The 17493-nt window shown below is 41.1% G+C and overlaps 1 protein-coding gene across 8 annotated transcripts in view; it reads right to left on the bottom strand.

Annotated features, from left to right (window-relative positions):
- LOC126252467 (E3 ubiquitin-protein ligase CCNB1IP1-like) overlaps positions 1-14923 on the bottom strand; it is a 185749-nt gene extending 170826 nt beyond the window's left edge. For 4 of the 8 annotated variants that reach the window (XR_007545845.1, XM_049953386.1, XM_049953365.1 and 1 more), the window contains exon 1: positions 14684-14742. The gene's annotated coding sequence lies outside the window, so the exon portion shown is untranslated. Of the gene's footprint in view, positions 1-14683; positions 14772-14830 lie in introns of those variants that run through there. The other 4 variants (XM_049953378.1, XM_049953405.1, XM_049953371.1 and 1 more) reach the window with 3 other exon arrangements.
- Between the last annotated feature and the right edge of the window lie 2570 nt (positions 14924-17493).

Below are 17493 nucleotides of genomic sequence, written 5' to 3'. Positions count from 1 at the left end.
ATAATCATACAATAAAGGATGCTTATTTCTATGTATTTGCAATACATTACATTTGTCTATGTTAAGGGACAGTTGCCACTCCCTGCACCAAGTGCCTATCCGCTGCAGATCTTCCTGCATTTCATTACAATTTTCTAATGCGGCAACTTCTCTGTATACTACAGCATCATCCGCGAAAAGCCGTATGGAACTTCCGACACTATCTACTAGGTCATTTACATATATTGTGAAAAGCAATGGTCCAATTACACTCCCCTGTGGCACGCCAGAGGTTACTTTAATGTCTGTAGACGTCTCTCCATTGATAACAACATGCTGTGTTCTGTTTGCTAAAAACTCTTCAATCCAGCCACACAGCTGGTCTGATATTCCGTAGGCTCTTACTTTGTTTATCAGGCGACAGTGCGGAACTGTATCGAACGCCTTCCGGAAGTCAAGAAAAATAGCATCTACCTGGGAGCCTGTATCTAATATTTTCTGGGTCTCATGAACAAATAAAGCGAGTTGGGTCTCACACGATCACTGTTTCTGGGATCCATGTTGATTCCTACATAGTAGATTCTGGGTTTCCAAAAACGACATGATACTTGAGCAAAAAACATGTTCTAAAATTCTACAACAGATCGACGTCAGAGATAAAGGTCTATAGTTTTGCGCTTCTGCTCGACGACCCTTCTTGGAGACTGGGACTACCTGTGCTCTTTTCCAATCATTTGGAACCCTCCGTTCCTCTAGAGACTTGCGGTACACGGCTGTTAGAAGGGGGGCAAGTTCTTTCGCGTACTCTGTGTAGAATCGAATTGGTATCCCGTCAGGTCCAGAGGACTTTCCTCTGTTGAGTGATTCCAGTTGCTTTTCTATTCCTTGGACACTTATTTCAATGTCAGCCATTTTTTCGTTTGTGCGAGGATTTAGAGAAGGAACTGCAGTGCGGTCTTCCTCTGTGAAACAGCTTTGGAAAAAGGTGTTTAGTATTTCAGCTTTACGTGTGTCATCCTCTGTTTCAATGCCATCATCATCCCGGAGTGTCTGGATATGCTGTTTCGAGCCACTTACTGATTTAACGTAAGACCAGAACTTCCTAGGATTTTCTGTCAAGTCGGTACATAGAATTTTACTTTCGAATTCACTGAACACTTCACGCATAGCCCTCCTTACGCTAACTTTGACATTGTTTAGCTTCTGTTTGTCTGAGAGGTTTTGGCTGTGTTTAAACTTGGAGTGAAGCTCTCTTTGCTTTCGCAGTAGTTTCCTAACTTTGTTGTTGTACCACGGTGGGTTTTTCCCATCCTAGTCATTTTAAAAATTGTTACCAGCAGTTTGAACTGCGTAAGTCACTTGCGCCAACTGACTGGCTATACAGTGCTACTGGTCATGGGAAGGGGGCCTTAAGATGGTGTAGGAGGCCAGCTGAAGCACCATGTTACAAAACATAACGTTTCCAGACCAAATACAGCTGTGATTCAGAATGCTGAGGATTTTACGAGAGTTGTGAAATCTTACACATCCACAACCCTCATTCTTTTGTCCAAAGAGGAAATCAAAGAATTCCGTGAGCAGAAAAAAGAAGAATGGTCCAAACAAACTACTCCTGTGAAAGGAATTCAGAAGACACATTTTTGAACTCAAAGTGATGGGCGAACTAATATTGCATGCACTTTAAAGAGCAAGAAAAAAGAAACTTTGTTCGTTTGGCCAACACCTCAGAAACAGCAGGATAATATTCAGATTCACAACCTGAGAAGGGAGATGCTTGTGGCATGTGTGTATGACTGTGACTGGTTGATTGCAGAGATTATAGACACCAGTTATGAGTTAAATGAGATTGTAGTGAACTTTATGCTACTACATGGACCAGCTGCTGCTGATTAGGTTTCCAGCTGAAGGACAGCAATAATGCCATCAGTGCTCACTTCCTCTTCACAATGTTTTGAAGATTGAAAGTGCTCCAGTTCCTATTGGTTCAACAGGAAGGCATCACTCTATACCAAAGGAAGATACTGAAGCAGTGGAACATATTTTTAGTTCATTGACTGGCTAATTTCAGTACAAAACCGAGTGCACAGAAGTTGTATAAACTGAAGCCTCTAAATCTTTGGACCTTTCACATATATTTTGGAATCATTTAAAATGCTTGAAAAACTAAAATTATATTAAATATGGCTACGTTTTGATTTTTATGAGCCAGATGGGTGATAATGTGCTAATAAAACAGGTTTCATGTATGGCAAAAATTTCAATTGTTTCTAAAACCAGTTCAACTTAAAAGTGGAGCTCACCTTTTCACCTTTATTCATCAACAGAACAAAAAAAAAATCAAAATTTTATGGATTGGCACTTTTCGAAAAAAAAATTTTTACCCTAAATTACAAAAAAGTTCAGAACACTATAGTAAAAGAACTTGGATAGATAAGTCCAAATGGAAGATTTCTTTGTAACAATAAAGCAATTATCTTTCAAATTGAAAAAAAAAAAATCTAGAACTGTTCCAGAGATACAACATTTTAAAATTTTTTCCAAAGTTCGCATCTTCAAAATGGTATGCGCAGTGTCATCTTTGGAAGACTGTATCTCGGAGCAGATTTTCTTTTTTCTTTCTTGTTGAGAAAACAAAAAATACATGTTCCTTACTTTGTCCTTTATTTTAACATATGAATTCAATAACATCCAAGACTATGAAGGTAAGATTTTTTCCTAGCCTGCCTGAATTGTTATGGACTATGCCAGTTACATCAGAGCTGGTAGATGATATGACTGCTTTCACAAGTGGCCCTGCCTTTGATAGGATAGAATATACTTGTGATGGGACAGGAGTGGGATGTGCTTGGTGGTTGTGTAAACGGCCACATCTGATACCAGTGTAAACAGGGCACGCTAACAGGCATGGGGCCTCACTGCCCATCACTAGGTTTGAACCTGGATTCTCTGCTGGGCATGAGAAAGAGGATGGTGAGGGTGTGTCCACAGATAAATCCTGATGACAGAATAACAACATTTACTTATCAGCTACAATACAAGGGTTGTGAGCCCTCTGGGAGAGGTTTCTTTCCACATGTAATATTCTTGGTGGCGACAGAGGTGACTGGTGGATGTTCACATGTTTGCCCGCTGCTGCCTCTGAAGCAGTGCTGGTGTAACTCGGAACTGCTGCCTCCACAGTGGCACCCCGGACTTGCAGGGACTTAACTGCAGCAGCTAGGACCACGCGCCACGGGCCTCTGTGGTGCTGGTGGCTAGGGGGCTTGGCAGTTGACAGTTCAGTGGATCTCAGTGGATCTCACAAGTGGCGGCTGTCTGGCATCGGCAGCCTAGGCTCCCCGACTCCTGCCCCAGTTGCAGCGTTCATGACAGCAGCGTCCAAGGATGATGGCAAAAATGCATTACCACAATGCACTCCAAGCGATGACTTCCATGACAGGCGTAACTGACCCGATTACTGCCCTCAGTGTCAACACCCTGCAGTGTGGCGAGCTGCCTCTTGTCACGTCTTCTGCTATGCGGAAAACTGGCCACTGACACAGCATTCTCCTTTGTGTTGTTAAATTCAGCACTCCACTGACCCAATTAAGCCACGATATCGTAGCACTGAATGTGTAACCAAATGTCACACAAATATGACTTTTCTGGCTCCCAATATTTGTCACATTCTAACTAACTTTATTACTGCTAAACTCCTAACTTTAACCTAACTTAATCACTCTCGCCTTTTGAACCTCTACACTCCCCCCTTCTACTGAAAGAATGCGTACCTGCATTCTGCCTCTACATCTATTTACAACTGACTCTCAATACATGGCTTTGAACCCTCTACCAATACTGGACTTGTAGCATATTTACACAGTTCACTTCCTTTGAGACTGTGGCTTCACTAATAATTATGCTACATTTCTCCCTCTTATACACAATTGTTCCTTATGATCCTTTGAGCACACTTACTCTTTGCCTTCAGGCCTGTTCACTTATTACACTGCCTTGTCAGGAGGGCCTGCCTTTCAGAGCAGTTTGAATTCATAGGCTGAAGTTTACGAGGTGTGGAATTTGGGCAACTCTTCTCTTGAACAAGAAATACATTGCTCTGATCACCACAAGAAATACACAAGTGGCTGATGATGATCCAATGACTGCCGTTGCTGCTTACTTCTGTAGCTTTTCACATGCTCTAAGACATGTTCCATGGTAACTCAAACATGTTGGGTAGTAATCATCTGACCCAGAGAAGTGAGCAGGTTCTCATCAATGGTATCTTTAAGAAACAAAAGATGTTCAGGGGGCAAAACCGAGGAAGGTAGGTCAGGAACATAAATTAAGGAGTGGACCATATTGATGGCTATGCTACCCCTTATCGTAGCTGGTTAACAAAAAGAAAATCCTAATGTCAGTCTCACAACCCTGCTCTAGGTCTTTGCATACACTGACGATTTGTCATATTGTCCCGTTTCCTTTGCTGTTGTTTTCTCTTGTTCTCCTCCTCATCTGCCGTTACTCTTCCCCCTTCTACACAAACAGTGGTCACACAAGGCAATTTGTCCATATCCCCCTCAAATAGCCAAATTCGGCTTACATGGGCAATCAAAGGGAGGGCAGGTGGGGAGTTGATGTTTAATGTTAACCAACAACATCGTCTCTGTTATCTGTTAAGGGCCATTATATCATGCCACGAACATCTTTGCTTTCCCCTTCAGCACATAAGGATTCATTAACATAACCCACATCATATTTAGATAACACTGCTTTTGCATCATGTGCGCCTTCCTGTTTTTCTAAAGCCGTCATATTCATTTTTTGTAATTGTCTCCAGATAAGTTTCACTCTCCTAGCGAAATCCTTCACAGACCAGATGTCTTCTTGCAGCAGGGCTTTGCAAAACTCAAAAGGTAATGTCATCTTAAATCCAAAAATTGCATTTCAAGTTGTCTGCAGTGACAATGTAGGCCAATACGGCATCCCAATTGTTATGCTGGGAATTTAAGTAAAAACTCAACATTTTCGCAATTGTCCTGTGGACTCATTCTGTGCTACTATTAGTCTGAGGACACTGAGCGTTCGTCCATAATTTTTTAATGCACAACAGCCTGCATAGCTGCTACATTAATTCTGACGTAAAATTTGTGCCCTGACCCATGATTATGGTTTCAGGTGTCCCAAACCGAAGCATCTATTGGCTGACTAGTGCCTGAGCCTCCGTCACAGCTTGCTAGTCCAGTAAACTACCATGGAAACATACCAAGAAAAATGGTCAATAATGGTTAATACATAATGATTCCCTGCTGGTGTTTGTGCTAGATATCCTAAGATGTCCAGCCCTACCATTTGGATGGGCTTATCAGCTCCTGGTTACCTACGTAGCTTAATTTTCTGGTGGTTAAGCTCTGCTCTTTGAGCACACCGAACACTATTTTTCACATAATTGTCCACATCCTGCCTACACGTCATCCACCAATAAAGCTGCACTACCCTTCTCTCCATTGCTCTTCGACCCGAATCATTCACTTGCCTCAACACTTCCTCACGCAAGCTATGTGGTACTACTAACCGCAGTCCATTTCACGTCGTGCGATGCAATACTCCCATTCTCCATGCAGAACTGCTGCTATTCAGCAAATGGCTGACGGCCCAGGTCAGCACTTTGTGCAGCCATTTTTTCACTTTTGTCAATGCCTGTGCATTCCATAGTGCGTACCTTACGGCTGAGTCCATCCACATTAGTGTGCGACCTCCCCAGCCTCGTAATCGAACTCGCTTAACTGCAAGGCCCATCTCAACAAAGTCCTAAAGGTCACCTAAACGCTGTGTGATCAGTCACCACTTTAAATTGTCTACCATAGAGATAACAACGAAAGTACCCAATTCCAAAAATCACTGAGAGCATTTCCCTCTCCGTAGTGGAATAATTTTGTTCAGCATTATTGAGCTCCCATGAAGCATGCGCAATACAGTGCCCGTGTCCATCTACTTCCTGACTCAAAACAACTCCTAGTGCAAAATCACTCAAATCACAAGAAAGAATAAACTGTTTTTCAAAATCTGGGTAGACCAATATGTGACTACATGTCAACAGATTTTTCATCTTCTGGAAAGCCATCTCATCCTCATCTGTCCAATGAAACTTCACTCCTTTGCATAGAAACTGCGTGAAAGGTCTTGCAATTTCTGCAAATTTCAGAACATACCTATGATAAAAATTTACGAAGCCCAACTAAGGTTGCAACTCCTTTAGCTTGGTGGGTGTTGGAAAATTTTGAATGGCCTCAACTAGCTATGGATTGGTATGAATTCCATCTTGCCCTATAATGTGATCCAAACAACAAACTTCTTGTAATACAAAATGACATTTCTATAAATTCTACATTAACCGTGCTGGACGCATATGGTCAAACACTTCGTGCAACTGCTCCAGATGTTCAGGAACATTCTTTGAATACACAATTATGTCACCCAGGTATACCATGCACTGTTTTATTTTTAATCTTTGTAACACACTATCCAACAAACGCTGAAAGGTTGCCAGTGCGTTTTTAAGTCCAAACGGCATGCGACAAAACTGGAAATGCCCAGTCGGCATTGAGAACGTAGTTTTAAGTTGGTCCTCAAGTGTTACTTCCAACTCGTGGCAAACACTACGCAAATCCAGTGTTGTGAAGTACTGACACTGACCCAAGTTGTCCAATGTCTTTATCATACTGAGCACAGGATATGCATCCAACACCATTCTCTGATTGAGGAAATGTTAATCACAACAGAAACAATAAGCTTTGCCACAATCTGGTGATTTCTTGTTTACAATTACAATGGGAGCAGAACAGGACTACAAACAGGTTTTATGACGTCATCTCTAAGTTGGTGATCTATAAACTCTTCCATAAATGCCTGCAAGTGCCTTGGAGCTTGATACACTTGTTTGTAGATGAAAGCTTCACTTTCAGTAGAAATTTGGTGCTGAAGAAGTGTTGCTGCAGTTAATGGACCTGATGGATTATTTTCCACTAAAACTCTATCCTGTGCTTCCAGGGGAGCCACCCTAATCGTTAGTGCTGACCAGTCGACAGACCACCCTGGCATTGTGTAGTTTGCTGTAAAATCATGGTGTAGTTCACCTTCACCTAACACTTCTAAATTCGCAACTAGGGTACCCCTACTTCCCTGGGGCCAAAATTATCAATACTGGCAGGTACTACCCCCATGCCGTCTACCTCCTGAATGCAGAACATTGTACATTGAATAAAACAACCAACTGTGCCTAATACTTTGTTATCTACCAAAGGTTCAACGTTACATAACACGTTCACTGGCATGTCAGTACCGAGATCAATGCTGACTATCTTTCCTGTACCTTTCGGTATGTGATCCCGCGAATCAACCTTAAGAGACCTTGTATGCAGTTTAACTGACTTCCCCCAGCCATTAGAAGGACTTTGAGACAGTGAAGGTATTCCGGCTACAGAGCATAGCCGAAACAAAGTTCCATCCAGTTCTACCATATGCCATTCCAGGTCAATTATGGCGCAATGTGCAACCAGGAAATCAAGCCCGAGAATCACGTTGTACCTGCCGCTAACCACGGGAAGAACTTCTGCATCCTCTTGGAAGTTAAACTCTGCCAGTCAGAACTTCAACATTCCAGCACCGAGTGAGTTTACACATCCTCTACCTATGCCACTTAATGTCCAGAGTGATGCACTTAACCTGTTTGCCCCAAATACTCGCTCACTTGTAACCGATACCTGAGAACCGGTAACCAACAGCATTTTACATATCCTCCACACAGCCGGCCAGAAAACAGTCTGCAACTGCTTTCTTACATGTGCTAACTTTTACTGAGAGTGTGGCACAGTGGACACCCCACCTCATGCACCGTTCAACTGCTGCCTGTAAGATCTACCCTGCAACTGAAACTTCTGTTGTTGCTGGTTCCTGTTACGACATTTCTGAACTGAGTGACCAAATTTCCTACAATACCTGCAACATTGTTGTCTGCAATCTCTTTGTATATGACCCTTTTGCCCACACCGAAAACAATTTATGCCCGTACTAAACACTGTCTGACTTTCACATGACCTAGCCAATGACTCAATTTCCACTAAAGATAGTACAATATCTACTGCTTAACTCAAATACTTAGGAAATTCCGAACGGACCTTTCTTGACATTTCCGGTTGTAGGCCCCTCAAAAATGTGTTAAGAGCACTTTGCTCTTATTCCCGCAAAGTTAACTCTGTCATCATTCATGAGCTCATAGGTACTTAAATTGATTTTACGAATAGTCAGCAAAACTTTCAGTACATTCATTCTGCTTACAAATAACCCTAGTAAGTTGTTCCCGACAATATCTTGCAGTGTTGTGCTTCTGATATCTCTCTAATAACCCTTCCTGAAAATTCTCAAATGTTTTAGCCACCCTCAGTTTCTCATTACACATAACATGTGCTCCAACATCTCCCATTAACTTCAGTTTAGCAACACTTAATAAATGCTCGTTACTCCATCCCCCTCAATTTGGCGGCTGTAGCCAAATTGTCAAAAAAGTTAAAAACTAAAAACATCTTGCCCTGTTTCCCTGAAAATGGGGTAACCAATGCCGCAGCAGTACCATCAAGGATGGGTGGATTGGGATATGACTGCTCTCTCTCCATCGCTTTGACATTATTTAATTTCTCCGCCTGATCACTAAGTTACTCAATAACCTCAGCGGCTGAAAGTTCCTTTGCCATGACTAGAACTTAATCAAAAGAAAAGTATACTCACAGAATACAAAAAATGATCCAGGCAAATTACAGGAAAAGGGACAACCCAACAGGTTCGAAACCAGCACTTACTTCCTTTGCGGCATGTTACACCATCACTGTAGGTGCTCCATACTGCTAACTCTTAACTCAACAAGGTGTGTTCTCCACAATGCCCCATCAGTCTTCCTGACACCAGTGTAAACTGCCTCATCTGATACCAATGCAAATGGGGTATGTTGCCAGGAACGGGACTTCACTGCCTTTCGCCAGATTCGAATGTGGGTTCCCTGCTGGGTGTGAGGAAGAAGAGGATGTGTCCTTGGATGGCTCCAGATGACAGAATAACAACATTTATTTATCAGCTGCAATACAATGGCTGTGGCCCCTCTGGGTGAGGTTTGCTTCCACTCTTAATATTCTTGGTGGCGACTAGCAGACGTTCACATGTGTGCCTGCCACTGCCTCTGAAGCTGCGCTGGCGTAACTTGAATCTACTGCTCGACAGTGGCGCTCCAGCCATGCAGGGACTTAATGTGGCACAGCTGGGACCATGTGCCACGGGCCTCTGTTCTGCTGGGGGCTGGGGTGGGGGGGGGGGGGGGCGTGGCATTGAGACAGAGGACAGGTCAGTGCCCTGTCTTAATGGACCTCCCCAGCGGCAGCTGTCTGGCGTCGGCGGGCCAGGGACCCCGGCTCCTGCCTTGGTCACAGCGTTCGTGGTGGCTACGTCCAAGAGCAATGGTAACACTGCATTACCACGATGCACCCCAAGCGATGACTCCCACAAGCGACTACCTGTTAAAGGCGTCCAATGATAGTTACAGCAGCCATGTCACTCTGGCATCTTCTAGGCGACGATCTGCATTACGGTGGTGATTATACGAAGATTGTGATGGCAGTGACGACTCCGAACTGGTGACAGCACTAAGTGACACAGGTTCTGTCACTCCAATGCCTCATGACGGACAATGTTGATAAGCTGGTTGCCAGTCCTTAAACACAGCTTTCTGCCACTGTGTGCTGTTCTTACCCAGTATGTTGGTGGAATATTCCTGTGTTGCTCAACTTGCATAACTGATCCAGTTACTACCCTTGACGTCAACACACTGGCATGCAGCAAACTGCTTCTTGTCACATATTCTGCTGTGCGCCGAGCTGGCCATTGACACAGTGTTCTCCTTCGTGGTGCTGAACTCAGCACTCCGGCTACCCAATTATGCCACAGTATCATATCACTGAATTGCGCAACTGAATGTAATGCACATATGACTTCTGGCTCCCAATATTCTTCACATTTTAACTAACTTTATTACTGTGGAATTCCTACCTTTAACTAACTTAATCACTGTCATCTTTCGATCCTCTACAGGTGTATAGGACAAATCTTGCACATTGGTACAACACGTAGGCAAGGGATTGGGAGTATGTGTGCCATGACGATGAACTACAGTATTCCGCAGATTGGATGTGTGAATCCAACTTTGAAGAAGTATAGATGATTATAGGCAGTATGCTCCCATTTCTGGGCATGACGGTAAATAATCAAAGTCCTGACAATGGATAAAGTTGTTGCACATATGATATTGGGTGATAAGGGGGATGCTCCTTTGCGATGGTTGCTTGGGGTGGTGATTGGATTGCAGACGTGTGGATGTGGCATGGGAAATGTCTGCAGCTCTGTTTGGGAGGGGGGGGGGGGTGTAATGCATCAGTAAGACCTTCAGCATACTGAGCAAGGGACTACTCATCACTACAGATGTGTTTGTTACTAGTGGCCAGGGGTGAGACTTTAGTGTGGAATGGATACCAATAATTAAAATGCAGTTACTGTTCATGCACAGTGGGCTTGATAATGACAGAGGTTTTATGAACTGGGTGTCTTGGCCCTGGATCAAGAACATGAGGATTTCATCAATGAACCTGCACCAGGCAAGGGGTTGAACTTTGTATGGCTAGGAAAGTTTCTTCTAGATGGCCCATAAACTGCTTGGCATAGTAACATCACATGCAGGTAGCCTGGGCCATTCTTGGATTTTTTTTTCATGTCATTGATCAAAGGAGTAATAGTTATGCATAAAAATGTTGTTTCTCTGGTGGTGTGTAAGTAACAGCTTGATGTGTCTGGGGCTGGTACTAGGAAGTGAAGTAGAAAGTGATACCAGCATTTGGGGATGTTTGTTTATGGTGCGGTAATATCAAACATGACAAGTACGGATCCAGATGGTGTTGGGTGGGAATAGATGAGATATGGTGTATGAGGTGGTTTGTGTCCTTGATATGAGACCAATGCTGCAGGGTATGGATTAGAGTTGCTGGTCAACATCAGTCGATATTCTTTCCGTGGGAACACAGTAACCAGCTAAAATGCGGCATCAAGGACAGTTAGGTTAGGGATTTCAGGAAGCATGTGTAAGGCGGATTTGTGGGGCACATGGCTTGCAGGAATCAAACACTACCTCTCTCTACATCCTGCCAACTCCAAACCCACCATCTCATTCTTTTATGCACATACAAAGTTTCAGTGTTGCAAGAATTTACTTCTCCTTTGAGCAGAAGATACAGAAACAAATCCATGGCATGGCCATAATCACCTACATGGCATCCTCCTAAGCCATCTTGTCAAGAGCCATCTAGAAGAAAGCCTCCTTGTCACCCACAAACCCAAACCTCTTGTCCAGTCGAGGTTCATAGATGGAATGTTTACACCCAGGACAGAGACACTGTCCTCATTCCTTCCCTCTGATTCTCATGTTTCTTCCAGTCCTGGATGTTGCCCTCCACCTCTCCAATGGCTTCAAACAAACCTCGGTCCATTTCAAGTTCAGTAACCATCTGCACTGCATGTATTTTAATAGCTCCCATCTATTCCACACGATAAAGTCTCTCCCATATAGTCTGGCCACCAGTGGACTGCATATCTACATTGATGAGCAATCCCTTGCCCAGTATATTGAAGGAATACCCTCCCTTCCACTCCCTGCCTCCTTTCTTCTAACGTAACTCTCTACCAGACACAACCCCACACCCCAGTCTTGCTGCATTGCCAACACAATGTTGTTATCAGGGGCAATGTAGTCATGCACATGCAGTCTATTAGCTCTGAAGAAGGATTTGTCAGAAATCTTGCAACATCCTCAGTCTTGTTTATGTGACTATCGACAAATCAATTCCTGAACTATACACAAGATGTTACTTTCACTCCTTCAATTATTTGTATTCCTCTAAGGACTATTAGCATGTATAAAGCTAACTTGCTGATGCATTCATCTTCAAAATTAGCAGTCAGCACCAAACAAATGTAGCAGAACATAATCACTGAGAATACTACGATACGTGATTTCCAATTGAAATTGTAATCAATGCACACACCCAGGAATTTTAAATACTCAGTGTTACACATTTGCTTTCATGACAGAACCTGTTACTGATGATGTAGGGTCTACCCTGTCTTGTAAGGAAATCAACTGTATTTTTTCTAAATTAAGTGACTGACCACTTGCAGACAATAAAACAACAATTTTATGAGAATTTCATTTATCATTTCTTCTACTAGTGGATCTCTTCTGGGCTTGATTATGAAACTTTCATCTTCTGCAAAGGGAACAATTTCTGGTTTATAAGAATTTAATGAGAGGTCATCTTTTCATAGTACGAACAAGAGTGGATCAAATATCAAACTTCACAGCAATGTATCCAGTGTAACATGATGCTGCTGCATAAAAACTGCCTAGGTAGTCTAATACATGACTCTCTGCTCCATATTAGGCTAGTTAAATATAGAGTGAACTATTTACTCATTCTACTCTGAAACCAACAGATATTAATTTTCTCCAAAATGATGATGTGATCTTCAATGCTGAACACCTTGGATAGGCTACGAAAAAATCTTGGTAGATTAAATAATCCCATCTAAACATTTTATTACATACTCAGTGAAATGATAGCTGGTTTGCTCAATGGGGAAAGGACTTTCTGGAATTCAGTATAGGCCTATGAGGACAGTATCTTGAGGACACTTCACAGTCTGAACACAGGGATTGTATTACATGTATTATTTTAGGTATTTGTGTAGTTGTAACTTAGAAATGAAAATATAATGTAAACTTTTGTATTTCTCTTAAAAAAGAGAAAAAAAAGTTTCTTTTTGTAAACCTTGACATGTCTCCTGTACATCAAATCAAATGATTTGAAAATTGCACGAAATGAGATGAATAAATCACATATCACAGATCACATAACACATGAGTGACTCACACTCTCCCTTCTACAGACATGTTCAATCACTCTTATTGTATTACCTTTTCCCAAAATGTCTGTCCTGATTCATTTCTTTAAAAGTAGTTATCTAATGACACCTTCTGTTAGTCTACAAAGATAGCTTGCAAAACTGGTATGAAATAAATGTGACTAAGTACAAGCAGTATATCAGAACAACAGGCTTTTAATATTTTGCTAAAATGTTATCAGTGCCGAGAGAATTTACTGCTTTTAATTGAATTAACTGTTTTCCTGATTTCAATGACAGAAGTTGTAATAGTACGAAACTGATTGAATTCTTCCCTCTGCTAGTTCTACTACATATGTTGCTTTCATTTCGTTATTAGAAAATTTTTAATTAGTTTTGATAGACAACAGCAAATTCTTAATAATTAGAGATCTCAGACATGATTATATATACAATATTAGATGCCTTCTTTGTTTTCCTTTTGATTTTAACTGCAACCTTTGGCATATTTGGAAATGAATAGGGGGCCTATGACAGTTCTGTAGAATAACATGTATTAGAATAGACTGACAATATTCTTGTTGGGTCTGCAGCCGAATCAGTCATCTTGACAGATGCTACCCATCACATAGAGGAGCACTAAGCAGTAGATGGGCAAATCTAAAACTAAAAGGACTAAGCTAACAAACCAAGTCCTTCATCAAATTTAGAAAAACACACACACATGGCCGCTTAATCTCCAAGCACTGAGACCAAACTGCCACAACCAAGAAACAAATCAAAGTTGTACACAGTTCAAACATCCACCTGCAAGGCATAGAAATGTAAGAGATGATCTGGTAGCTAAAGAAGCATGCAGGAGAGCACTGAAACACGAAATAGTTGCCTCAAGTAATAACTACCACAGTTATATGCCAAGGATCCACATTTTATTAGAAAGAAGGGTAGATAGGAGATATCAATAAAGCCTCTAAGATTGATGAATTGCTCTTATCACAAATCCAAAACAGCCATCCCCCTTTGATGCAGAGATCAAGGGGGCTCGGCTATGCCTCCACATCCCATACACACAGACAAAGATTACAGTATTATCTATTTAAGTAAATACACAACTTAAACCAATTACAAATTTCATACCATAGCCACGCAATTGACTTTTACAATCTAGTAAGTTCTTTCAAGTTGATTGAGATCTCAGACGAACAAGCGAGACTCAGTTATTCGGCAGGGGATTGGGAGTATGGCAAATATTTTCCTACTTCTTTTACAAGGAAGCAACATATCATAATAATTCCCTCAATAACTTTCATTTTCTTTGCCGATTGTTACACTGCCATTATCATTAAATTCTGCATCATCTTTACAATATTTCAATGAGTCACTTGAGACACATAATGTGTGACAAGCAACAACCCAAGTGCTTTTCTTCACTGACAAAAATCTAACAATACATAGGATATGTAACTTCTTTTCCTGTTAGTAACTGTTGCTGACTGGCCCAAGCAATAATTTTCCGCAAATACCGCTATTCGTGGACGTTGTCACAATAAAACAATACAGTCGTTTGGGGAATAAGAATCTTATAGCTTACGTATAGGGTGCCACCGTGTTACTTTCTGTAATTGTACACATACTATAGGCACTACGTTTTTTCCAGCTGAATTAAAATTTTCGCCAATTTCTTTCTACTATCTAAATATTTCGAAATTAACAGTATTTTAGTTTATTGTGTTACCTTTCGCACTGCAGTTAGAGTGCTATAAATAATAACTGAAAAAAAAAACAACCGTGAAGCACTATAAGCGGGGAAGAATTTCTGCTAGCTTCAGCACGTAGTCGAAAAGGTCTTCATACCAGAGAGCAACGAATACGGTTCACTTACCGACTTTACATATATTCTTATTGCGCCTAACTACAACATTTCAAATACAATCAAGAAACATCTTCAAACTTGGCGCTGCTAATTACACTACAGAAATTAATATACTGAAAACCAAAGATGATATTTATACGCTTCGCGGGTCTACGATAAACTATGGTATCTACAGCTATACCACAGTCTAACATAATAGATTGTGGCTATACTCTCCAAACCGCCGTGGGGCACATGGAAGAGAGTACGCCCATTGTACCAGTTATTAGGGTTTCTTCCCGTTCCATTCACGTACGGTGCTCGGGAAGAATGATTGATTGAATAACTCTACACGTGCTGTAATTATTCTAATCTTATTCTCACAATCTATATGTGAGTGATACGTAGGGGGATGTAGAATTTTCCTAGAGACATTGTTTGAAGCCGGTTCTTGAAATTTTTTAGTAGACTTTCTTGGGGTAGTTTAAATCTGTCTTCAGAGTGTGGTAGTTCAGTTTCTTCAGCATCACTGTGACACACTCACACGTGTCGAACAGACCTATGACCATATCCCCTGTTAAACCTATTTGGCATGGGTCCCACACACTTAAGCAATGTCCTAGAATGGGTCTCATGAGTGATTTGTAAGCAATCCCCTTTGTAGGCTGATTGCACTTCCCCAGCATTCTACCAACATACCGAAGTCTACCACGTGCTTCACTCATGACTAAGCCCATGTGAATATTCCATTCTCTACAAAATGTTACACTTGGCCATTTCCAACTCTGACTCACTGTTATTATAATCGTAGGATACTGCGTTTATTCGGTTCGTGAAGCACACAATTTCACATTTCTGATCATTTAAAGCAAGTTGACAAACTTTGCACCAATTGTAATCTTATCAAGATCTAACTGAATATTTATGCAGCTTCTTTCAGATACCTAGTACTTCAGTGCAGATACCTGCATCATCTGCAAAAAGGTTACTGTTAGTATCGCCTGTCAGGTCATTAATTACAACATGAACAGTAAGTGTCCCAAAACAGTTCCCTGGGGACACCCGAAGTTACTTCTACATCTGATGATAACTCTCCATCCAAGATAACATGCTGCGTCCTCTCTACCATAAACTCTTCAATTCAATCACAAATTTTACATGATGCTTCAAATGACTGCACATTTGACAACAAGTGTAGGTGTGATACTGAATCAAATTCTTTTTGATACCATGACATGTACGATCTACCTGATTGCGTTGATCCAAAGCATTCAGTACATCATGTGAGAAAAGTGACTTGGGTTTTACATGATCCATGTTTTCACAGACTGTGGTGGTTGGTAGGGAGGTGATAATTCTATTCTAGACACCTTATTATGTTTGAGCTAGCCATCAAATACTAAATCATTAGAGGATGAGGAAAAATCTTGAGATTATTTGTTTAATAGTGTTTTGCTGTCGGGAAATGATTATAAGTCTCTGAGGTTTTCAATTTTATGTATGTATAAAATATTTGTATATTTAAGATGTAACTGTTTCATTAACAAACAACTATAATGACTGTATTATTTCCACCAAATAAATTTAAATTAATATTGTAGAATTTATCCCATTCATTAATTTATGTACATTAAATTGCACTTATGTAATGTATATTTTTCATATTTCTCTTAATTAGTTACTTCAATTGAATGTCAATAAAGTTTCCTTGTCAAGGAAACAGCTGAGTCGTTATTCTGATTAATAACAGTGAAATACTGATGTTGGACTTCATGGGAATTCCTACACTTTTGGTCAAAGACTAACAGCTGCTGGACTAGAAAATAATCATTCCATGCTTAGGCTGCCATCAACGATGTAAAAAAATCACTGTGTTTGGAGTGGTATTGTGACTGGGAAGCATGGACTGCTGACGAATGATGTCTCATAGTGTTCATTGATGAATCACGCTGCCCCAGATGACCAATGTCAATGAGGATGGCAGTCACCTGGTGCAAGGCATAGATGTGAGAGCTGTGAGAGAACACTGACAACAGGATGTCAGAGATATCCTGTCTCCTCATGTGTTATCCCTCATGCGACAGTACCATGGGGCCATTTTTCAACAGGAGAATGCTTATCTACACATGGCATGTGTCTCTGTCCCCATGGAATATGTGTGGTTCCAGCTTTGACATAAAATTCTTCCCAATGTTAGTATGCAGGATATCAAAGACTAATTACAATAGAAGTTACAGAAGGGGATACAACACCTTTATGTCACCCTTTCTGATCGAATCAGTGCATGCATCCATGTCAGAGGGGGAGAAACATTATATTGATAAATGGACTTATGCTGCCAAGTTCTTTGTAAATTTGACTCAATTTTCTAATCATTAACATAACACTACATATCCTTCCAATCCATGAGTTTTGTTTAATTTCCTCCTCTCCTTCTGGGTGCTTCATTTTTTTGTCAGGCAGTGCATAATGGCATGCAGGGCGTAAAGTGACGTGAAAAGTAAGCAAAGTAATTGTATTTATTACACACTCTAAGACAAAAAATGATGGATCACGGAGGAGTTATACAAATGAGACAGAAATTGGTTAATGTGGTGTACATGTGCAGACCAACAAATGATCACAATTTCAGAAAAACTGGATGATTTATTCAGGAGAAGGGACTTCACAAATTGAGCAAATCAACGCATTAG

The sequence above is a fragment of the Schistocerca nitens genome, chromosome 1 (assembly GCF_023898315.1).
Source record: "Schistocerca nitens isolate TAMUIC-IGC-003100 chromosome 1, iqSchNite1.1, whole genome shotgun sequence".
Classification (NCBI taxonomy): domain Eukaryota; kingdom Metazoa; phylum Arthropoda; class Insecta; order Orthoptera; family Acrididae; genus Schistocerca; species Schistocerca nitens.
The sequence above is the reverse complement of the archived record's forward strand: the minus strand, read 5'-3'. Positions and strand labels throughout refer to the sequence as shown.